This window comes from Myotis yumanensis, unplaced genomic scaffold (assembly GCF_028538775.1).
Source record: "Myotis yumanensis isolate MYYU_CA2020_CCGP unplaced genomic scaffold, mMyoYum1.0.hap1 SCAF_3, whole genome shotgun sequence".
In the NCBI taxonomy this organism is placed as follows: domain Eukaryota; kingdom Metazoa; phylum Chordata; class Mammalia; order Chiroptera; family Vespertilionidae; genus Myotis; species Myotis yumanensis.
The window spans coordinates 174620020-174630579 of record NW_027223754.1 but is presented as its reverse complement, the minus strand read 5'-3'; the positions used below and the strand labels follow the sequence as shown (position 1 = coordinate 174630579).

At 48.6% G+C, this 10560-nt stretch overlaps 1 pseudogene; it reads right to left on the bottom strand.

The window, feature by feature from the left end:
• Window positions 1-9532: 9532 nt before the first annotated feature.
• Window positions 9533-10318, bottom strand: LOC139005593 (DNA-directed RNA polymerase II subunit RPB4 pseudogene; annotated as a pseudogene).
• Between the last annotated feature and the right edge of the window lie 242 nt (window positions 10319-10560).

Genomic DNA, 10560 nt, shown 5'->3' with positions numbered 1-10560 from the left:
AGTGAAGGAAGTCATTAATGTTAAATAAACCAGAATCTCAAATGTGCTTCATTAATTTCTGATAAAATGTCATAGGAGAAAAACAACAATTTTAAAAATCTTAAAATGAGGGTGACAATTATACCAGATGTACTTTGAATGTATTCAGTTAAAACTCTTTTTAACTCTAAAAATTGCATGGGAACACATAATGCAATATGACATGCAATATCACGATATATCATAGAATTATATACTTGAAACCTATATAATTTTATTAACCAATGTCACCCCAATAAGTTTAATTTAAAAACTGCATGGAAAAGAAAGAAAACTTCCACCATCACTTTTATATGCCCTGATTTAAGAGCTTCAGATTTTCACTGGATAAGTCTGTAGTGATTTGCTCCAGGTTAATGTTTATTCAACACAGGGCTGTAACCTTTCTGTCTTATTGGAAGGTTTAATCTCAGTTTAAGTTTTAAAGGAATTTTAAGTCACAGGGAGTGTGGGGTAGCTCAGTCTAAATAAATATGGGGGTGGTATGTTTTAGGAAATGCAAGCAGCTTAGACTAACTGAAGAAAGGATATGGGAGACAAAAATAGTAGGTGAGGCTAGAGAACTAGGCAAAAGCTAGGTTATTGAAGCCTGTGGAATTTATCTGGAGGCTACGGAGAATGATTGATCAGATTTGCACCTTGAGGAGGGAAATGACTGTTAGGCTATTGAAGTAACTCAGATCAGAGGCAGATGCTGGTGATGGTAGCGAGGAAATTAATTTTGGAGTTATCTAAGAAGTTACCTTGATTGAACTTTTATCCTTAATCATATGCTTGTGTGAGGGAGAGGTAGTAATTTAGGGTATCTTGCAGTTTAAATGGTAGTATCCTTCACCAATTTAGGGAGCATGGAAAGAGGAGCACTTTTGGGGGTAAGGTGTTCTGGTCCACTGCTCTTTGACAGATCTTTTTTCAAAGGCTTACCTTAAACCAGTGATGGTGAACCTTTTGAGATCGGCGTGTCAGCATTTTGAAAAACCCTAACTTAACTCTGGTGCCGTGTCACATATAGAAATTTTTTGATATTTACAACCATAGTAAAACAAAGACTTATATTTTTGATATTTATTTTATATATTTAAATGCCATTTAACAAAGAAAAATCAACCAAAAAAATGAGTTTGAGTGTCACCTCTAACACGCGTGTCATAGGTTCGCCATCACTGCCCTAAACTGCCAGATTTTCTACCTGCTGTGTTACTAAAGATAAAAGTAGCCACATCAACGCACAATTGCCACAACTGTAGATGCATTAAGATGATTCAGACAGATGTGATGCAGCAGAAATACAATATGTAGTGAATTTGCCACATATTTCGCAAATATTCCTTTTCCTATGCCACTATAGCCCAGCTGTCCTGGGTTCACATGTGACCTTAAGAAATTAGCCTGGAAAAAGAAATTAGAAAGAAGCAAAGACTCTGGTATGTGGGCAGCATATAGATACACCTTCCACCTGGAAATTCTACCAGGGATGTGTATGAGTTTTAAAATGTCTATGGAACGAATGGCTGTCACATGTTCATTGACAGATCTGAGCAAATACAGGCCCCTGACCAATTTCTAGTGGGGTCATAAGTGTGTGTGAGCCATACCAGGGTAAAAGGGTAGAAAAGTGGGAGATAACTTCACATATATAAGGCCTGTGTGTCTTTATCTTCATTAATGACCCTATCCTAATCTTATTTCTAGGAGCCAGGTTTGAGTTCCCAGATTATGGGGCCCATTTTGTAGTGCAAGCATTGTATACATGCTAGCCTGGAGAGAGATTCAGGGGTAACTGCTAACATAGGTCAGGAGTTGAAAATGGCCATGTGGTCTAGATATTTAGGGAGACTTTTCTGTATATCTTGTGAAACTTACACTGACTACTTTGGGAATCATGAACTTATTTTTCCTCAATGTTTTAAATAATAGACCATCACATATTCAGCACAGTGTTATAAAAGTTCTTAAATGACCTTTGTTAGGGCACTGGAGTTTTACCATTTTAAATTCAAATACACTTAGCACAGATGCATGGAACAGACTGACAGCCCTCAGAAGAGAGGGTGGGGGCAGGGAAGAGATTAATCAAAGAACATGTATGCATATATAAATAGCCCATGCACATAGACAATAGTGTGGGGAAGGGCTGGGGAAGGCAGGGAGCTAGGTGGAGGCGGGGAAAATGGGGAAAGTGGGGAACATCTGTGATCTATCAAAAATAAATTTTTAAAAATTAAATACACTTAATGCTAGAAGTATAGGACTTACACATTTTTATCTTGTATAGGCGATAAAGAAGTTATCTGTATTTACTTAAGGATATTGCAAGATGAAAAATTTAATTATACAGAAAATTAAACCCTTTCAAACTCTTAATTACCCTGAAATATTTGTAGAATTTAAACACTATTTATTAAATTACTGCATTTGCAGATACCATTTTTTGTGCTATACATATCAGGCAAAAAAGGGCATAGCCTAATCTAGAACTTTACACTCTAATATGAATTAAAAAATAAGACAAAAATATAGAGATGCATGTTCCAAATGAAAGAATATGGGGGAGATGTTAGATGCACCAACATAGGTAACCAAATTTTTAAGCATTGGCTATTTGATACCAAATATTATTAATGCAATCATGCAGTATGTGTAGAAACTCAATCTTAATTATAATCAATATATAGATTATACCAGAGGCCTGGTGCACCGATTTGTGCACCAATGGGATCCCTCAGCCTGGCCTGCAGCCTCTCACAATCCAGGACCCCTCGGAGGATGTCAGACTGCCGGTTTCAGCCCAATCCCCACAGGCCAGGCCGAGGGACCCCACTGGTACACAAATCCATGCACTGGGCCTCTAGTATACATATAAGATCTTTGGTTAAGCCCTCCCCACTTCCCCCTTCCCTTTGAGATTCATAAGTCTGAGATTCACATGTCTGAGATTCACTCCGCTACGCCCACCAGCCAATCAGATGAGTATGTAAATTAACCCAACAAAGATGGCAGTTAATTTGCATATGCTGTGCAGAGCGAAGACTGAAGGCTCCGGCCGGAGTGAAGACTGAAGACTGAAGAGGCTTGGCTTCTTTGCTGCAGCCTCAGTGGAGGAATTTGCATGTTTCTCTTTTATTAGTGTAGATATTATTATTTTTTACTTTGATATGACTTCAAAATTTAGACAGATTTATTGTGAACAGTCACAGCAACAACAAAAATAAAACTAAAACCACACAAAAAGCCCAACATCATATTTTTCCAGTTTCCATGACTGTTCATTGAGCGTCTGCCCCCTCGTGGTCAGTGCGCGTCATAGCTACCAGTCGAACAATCGCTTAGTCTTTTATATATATAGACTAGAGGAAGGGGGGGGTCCCTCAGCCAGGCCTGTGCCCTCTCGCAGTCTGGAACCCCTCGGGAGATAACGACCTGCTGGCTTAGGCCTGCTCCTGGGTGGCAGAGGGCAGAGGGCACGCCCAATACCTAGGTGCAGCCCCTGGTCGGGCTCAGAGCAGGGCTGATTGGGGAGTTGGGGCGCCGCCCCCTGTCATGCACAGAGCAGGGCGGATTGGGAAGTTGTGATGCCACCCTCAGTCACGCTCAGGGTAGGGCTGATTGGGGGGTTGGGGCACCGTCCCCTATCACACTCAAGGCAGGGTCAATGGAGAGGTTGCGGCACCACCCTCTGTGATGCACAGAGCAGGGCCAATCAGGGGGTTGGGGCGCTGCCCCCTGTCACTCACAGAGCAGGGCCCATGAGGGGGTTGGGGCACTGCCCCCCCCCCCCCCCCGTCACGCACAGAGCAGGGCCCATGAGGGGGTTGGGGAGCTCCCCCGTCACGCACAGAGTAGGGCCGATAGGGGAGTTAGGGCACCGCCCCCTGTCACACACAGAGCAGGGCGGATCAGGGGGTTGGGGCGCCACCACTGTCACACTCAGGACAGGTTCAATGGGGAGGTTATGGCTCTACCCCGTCACAGATAGAGCAGGGCCCGTGGGGGGGCGGGGGTTGTTGGGGCGCCACCCCCTGTCACACACAGAGCAGGGCCGATCAGGGGGTTGGGATGCCACACCCTGTCACACACAGAGCCGCAGGGTGATCAGGGGGTTTGGGCGCTGCACCCTGTCACGCTGATCTGGTGCCAGGAGACCTCTTGGCTCCGCTGATCCCAGTGCTGGGAGGCATATTACCCTTTTACTATATAGGATAGAGGCTTGGGGGCCGGCTGGTTTGCCCTGAAGGGTGTCCTGGATCAGGATGGGGGTCCCCACTGGGGTGCCTGGCCAGCCTGGATGAGGGGATGATGGCTGTTTGCAGCTGGTCACACACCCTTCAGGGTGGGGGTCCCCACTGGGGTGCCTGGCCAGTCTGGGTGAGGGGCTGAGGGCTGCTTTCAGGCTGACTGAAGCTCCCAACCGCTCCTTTTTTTCTTTTTTTTTTTCTTCTGGGCCAGCTTTAGCTCTGGCTCTAGCTCTCAGGCTTCCGCTGCTGGTTTGTTTGCCGTTCTATAATCGAAACAATGTATAACTTCAGCTCTGAGATCCCAGCCGGCTATATTTGTTACAGTTTCAAACTGCCAGCTCAGAGAACTGCAAGGCAGGCAGGGAACGTTGGACTCTGCAGTCACTGGAGCAAGCAGGCCTCATGTTCGCTTCCAGCTGCCTGGCTGCCGGCCGCCATCTTGGCTGACAGTTAATTTGCATAAGGATATGCTGATTAGCCAATGGGAAGGGTAGCGGTCATACGCCAATTACCATGTTTCTCTTTTATTAGTGTAGACTAGAGGCCCGGTGCACAAAAATTTGTGCACTGGGGGGGGGGGGGGCGGTCCCCCAGGCCAGCCTGTGCCCTCTCCAGTCTGGGACCCCTCGGGAGATAACGACCTGCTGGCTTAGGCCTGCTCCCGGGTAGCAGAGGGCAGGCCCAATCCCTAAGCGCAGCCCCTGGTCGGGCTAAGAGCAGGGCCGATTGGGGAGTTGGGGTGCCGCCCCGTCATGCACAGAGCAGAGCAGATCGGAAGGTTGTGATGCCACCCTCAGTCACACTCAGGGTAGGGCCGATTGGGGTGTTGGGGCACCGCCCCATCACACTCAAGGCAGGGTCAATGGGGAGGTTGCGGCGCCACCCCCTGTCACGCACAGAGCAGGGCCAATCAGGGGGTTGAGGAGGTCCCTCCTGTCACTCACAGAGTAGGGCCGATAGGGGAGTTGGGGCACCACCCCCTGTCACACACAGAGCAGGGTGGATCAGGGGGTTGGGGCACTGCACCCTGTCACACTCAGGGCAGGGCCAATGGGGAGGTTATGGCTCTACCCTGTCACACACAGAGCAGGGCCTGTGGGGGGGGGGGCGGGTTGGGGTGCTGCACCCTGTCACACACAGAGCTGCAGGGCAATCAGGGGATTGGGGAGCTCCCCCCTATCAGGCACAGAGCAGGGCTGATCAGGGGGTTGGGGTGCCTTCCCCTGTCATGAACAGAGCAGGGCGGATAGGGAGGTTGTGGCCCCGCCCCCTGTCACTCACAGAGCCGCAGGGTGATCAGGGGGTTTGGGCGCTGCCCCCTGTCACGCTGATCCCGGTGCCGGGAGTCTCTCTGCTCCGCGGATCCAGGTGCTGGGAGGCATATTACTGTTTTACTATATAGAATAGAGAACTGGTGCATGGGTGGGGGCTGGCTGGTTTGCCCTGAAGGGTGTCCTGGATCAGGGTGGGGGTCCCCACTGGGGTGCCTGGCCAGTCTGGGTGAGGGACTGAGGGCTGTTTTCCTGAAGCGAGTGACTGAAGCTCCCAGCCACTCCTCGTTTTCTTTTTTTTTTCTTCTATTCTGGGCCAGCTTTAGTTCTGAGGCCTGGCTGCTGAAAACATCGATACAATGTTGCACTCTGGCTGAATGAATCCTGGCTGAATGGAAGCCGGTTACTGGGGTTTTGTTTAGCTTCTTATTTGCAACATAGTAATAGTTGCTTAGAGTTGCAGCTGAGAGGCCGGCAAGTGAGGCGGGGAACGTTGGAGTCCGCAGTCACTGGAGCAAGCAAGCTTCATGTTCGCTTCAGTGCATGGCTGCCGGCCGCCATCTTGGCTGACAGTTAATTTGCATGAGGATATGCTGATTAGTCAATGGGAAGGGTAGCGGTCATACACTAATTAGCATGTTTCTCTTTTATTAGTGTAGACTAGAGGCCCGGTGCACAAAAATATGTTCACTTGGGGGGGGAAGGGGGGGCCCCTCAGCCCGGCCTCCGCTCTCTCGCAGTCTGGGACCCCTCGGGAGATAACAACCTGCTGGCTTAGGCCTGCTCCTGGGTGGCAGAGGGCAGAGGGCACGCCCAATACCTAGGTGCAGCCCCTGGTCGGGCTCAGAACAGGGCTGATTGGGGAGTTGGGGCACCGCCCCCTGTCATGCACAGAGCAGGGCGGATTGGGAGGTTGCAATGCCACCCTCAGTCACGCTCAGAGTAGGGCTGATTGGGGGGTTGGGGCACCGCCCCCTATCACACTCAAGGCAGGGTCAATGGGGAGGTTGCAGCGCCACCCCCTGTGATGCACAGAGCAGGGCCCATCAGGGGGGTTGGGGCTCCATACCCTGTCACACACAGAGCAGGGCCGATCAGGGGGTTGAGGAGCTCTCCCCTGTCACTCAGAGTAGGGCCCATAGGGGAGTTGGGGCACCGCCCCCTGTCACACACAGAGCAGGGCGGATCAGGGGGTTGGGGCACTGCACCCTGTCACACTCAGGGCAGGGCCAATGGGGAGGTTATGGCTCTACCCCGTCACACACAGAGCAGGGCCCGTGAAGGGGGGTTGGGGTGCCACCCTCTATCACCCACAGAGCAGGGCCGATCATGGGGTTGGTGTGCTGCACCCTGTCAAACACAGAGCCGCAGGGCAATCAGGGGATTGGGGAGCGCCCCCCTATCAGGCACAGAGCAGGGCTGATCAGGGGGTTTGGGCGCTGCCCCCTGTCACACTGATCCCGGTGCCGGGAGCCTCGCTGCTCCACTGATCCTGGTGCTGGGAGGCATATTACCCTTTTACTATATAGGATAGCAGCCTGGTGCATGAGTAGGGGCTGGCTGGTTTGCCCTGAAGTGTGTCCTGGATCAGGGTGGGGGTCCCCACTGGGGTGCCTGGCCAGTCTGGGTGAGGGGCTGAGGGCTGTTTTCCGGAAGCGAGTGACTAAAGCTCCCAACCGCTCCTTGTTTTCTTCTTCTTTTTTTTTTTTATTCTGGGCCAGCTTTAGCTCTGAGGCCTCACTGCTGAAAACATGGATACAAAGTTTTGGTCCGCTGGCTTTCAGTCCGGCTGGTTTCTGGGGTTTTGTTTACCTTCTTATTTGCAACATAGTACACAGTTGCTTAGACTTACAGGTGAGAGGCGGGCAAGTGAGGCGGGGAACGTTGGAGTCTGCAGCAAGCAAGCCTCATGCTCGCTTCAGTGCCTGGCTGCCGGCCGCCATCTTGGCTGACAGTTAATTTGCATATACTCACTGATTAGCCAATGAAAAGGGTAGCGGTCGTATGCTAATTACCATGTTTCTCTTTTATTAGTGTAGACTAGAAGCCTGTTTCACGAAGATTCACACAATAGGCCTTCCTTCCCCTGGCTGATGGCACCGGTTTTCCTCCGGCACCTGGGACCCAGGCCTTTGGTCCGGCCACAGCAAGACTTGGCTTCTCTGCTCTGGCCACAGCAGCGAGACTTGGCTTCTCTGCTGAGGCCGCAGCAGAGAAGCCAAGCCTCTTCAGTCTTCAGTCTTCAGTCTTCAGTCTTCACTCCGGCTGGAGCCTTCAGTCTTCGCTCTGTGCTGCATATGCAAATTAACTGCCATCTTTGTTGGGTTAATTTGCATACTCATCTGATTGGCTGGTGGGCATAGCAGAGTGACACCAATTTGCATGTTTCTCTTTTATTAGTGTAAATATTATTATTTGTTTACTTTGATATGACTTCAAAATTTAGACAGATTTATTGTGAACAGTCACAGCAACAACAAAAACAAAACTAAAACCACACAAATAACCCAACATCATGTTTTCCCAGTTTTGTCTCCACCTTATTCTCATATATACATAGACAATGATACTGCATCCCTTTAGATTAAGTTGTTTTGAGGTTCAACTAAATTATACCTGATAACTCGCAAAACTTTCAAAAAAAAAAAAAAAGAAGAGTTCACACTGCTTGAGAGTTTCCAATAGAGGATACCCCCTCCCCACACAGGGTTTGTATGTAGAGACCTTTAATGGTTAATTATATCCTGGCAGCTTTGCTGGTAATGTCAAGATTATCATCTACTCCTTACGACAGCCTTAATAATGTAAGATTTGTAGTGTGGTTTATATGAATAAAGGCTTATCATTATAATTTCTTCAGTTCTTTTAGAAGCTGTGCAAAAGAAGACTTTACTTTTAATTCCTTTCCATTTGCATGTGCTCTTCATTCTTGTTTGTGATCAACAGATAAGACCAGAAAAATCTGTTTAATTGTATCTTGCAAAGTGGCTACATCTCTAGCAAGCATGGGACTGACTATTGGTTGGGCAGAAGCATTTAAGGGTCTTTTGGGCCAGAAGGTTTTCTGAAATCCTTTGGGTCTTCTTTGGTTTAATGATGCTTATTGGCCGCAGGAGAGGTAGGGGTGAAAGAGGAGCTGTACTTAGGGTAAATAGTGCGATTTGCTGGTGATATGTTTCTTGGGGAAAATTATGTGACTAAACAGTTTGCTTACTTATTCTGAATTAGCTACTCTCAGGAAAAAATGTAAAAGGCTAACATGAATATTTTTTTTTTATTTCCTGTTATAAGTACTCAACGAATATTGACCTTCACTAAGTGCCAAGAACTGATTTAGGCCCCAAGAACAGTGTTAAATAAGACAAAGTCTCTGCCATTATAAAGATTAGTTTTTCCCACAAAATCTCTTTGAGATCATAGGCTTTTTCTGCCATTACTTGTTGGGGTCCAGCCCCAGCGGGTCCACTACAACTACATTCTGCAACAGTGCAAGGAAAAAGGCCACGTGCTCTCTACCTCAAAGCTACGGGCTCCACTCACTCAGCACAGTGATCCTCCGATGAAACTGCTTTCTACAGTGAACTTCCTCCTCTCCCCTGGTTAAGCACAATAATGTCAAGGCTTTCTCTGGTAATCAACACCACCATCCTATCTTCAAGAATTTCAAACATCGATATAGGTCTGGCTTAATTCTTCCTTGTGCAGCCTAACCGGTTTGGCTCAGTGGATAGAGCGTCGGCCTGCGGACTGAAAGGTCCCAGGTTCGATTCCGGTCAAGGCCATGTACCTTGGTTGCGGGCACATCCCCAGAAGGAGGTGTGCAGGAGGCAGCTGATCGATGTTTCTCTCTCATCGATATTTCTAACTCTCTATCCTTCTCCTTTCCTCTCTGTGAAAAATCAATAAAATATATTTTTTAAAAAAATACTTCTTCCTTGTGCATTTAAATAAAACTATTGTTTACCATTCCGGTTTTACATGCTCTACTATAGTTTGAAAACTTATAAACACATTGAAATCAAAACATGAAATATAAGGAATAAAAAATAACACAGGGGGCAAAATCCATGGTATGAGGTATTCAACAGCATAGTTTATATGCACAGCACCCCACCTCACCCTCTCCAGAGGTGAGCTCAGGAAGCCAGCAAGCAGCCGCCGCAAGGCCTCTCCAAGACTCCGTGGTCGTCAAGGATCTAACAGCCAAGTCTGAAACAGCAACCCAAACCAAGACCCAGCGGAGGTGCTGTCCCCAGTGTCCCCAGTGTCTTCTGGGATAGAGTTTCAGGTCCTGGGAGACAGGTGCCACGCTGGGGGCTCCCTCAGCAGCAGTGATGCTGGAGGTTAATACTGGAAGCTGCGCTTGGTCTGGATGTCATCGAGGGTCTGCTGCAGCTCCTCGTCCTCAAATCTCCCCTCCAGGCTTGGGATCAGAGCCTTGGACTCCTCAGCAGTCTCTGGACAAAGGTTGGCCAAACAGGCTAATTCAAACTTATGAAGCTTTTTCTGGAGCAACAAGCTACGGACACTGGCAATGGTTTCTCTGTTTTTGAGACGACTGAAACGAGCTGTGTAGTTTAAAGTTTTCATGAAGACCTCAGAAAGTTCCTGTTCGCCCTCTGCACTCTCATTCTGTTGCTTTCGATGTTCCAGAAGCATGTGAACTTCTGAATTTAGAAGCGTCTCGGCTGTTTCAAACTCTTTGGGGAAAATGAGCTGTGAGGCGTCCTCCTCTACGTCGCCAGCCCGCGGGTCGCTGCAGCCCGCCGCCATCGCTGCGCCGACACGTGGGACTCTTAATCCCAGGGTCGTGGGTTCGTGCCCCACGTTGGCCGCCGGGGTCCAACCCCAGCAGGTCCAGGGGTACCCAAAGGTGTGGATGGAGTCGGCGAAGAAGGAATGACACGAAGGCAGCCTTCAGTTGATCAGCAGCCTAGTCAGGACCTCTAGCCGGGATCTCCAGCCAAAGTTCTGGTTAGGAACTCCAGCCAAGCTCTGGTTAAGATCTGATCAGG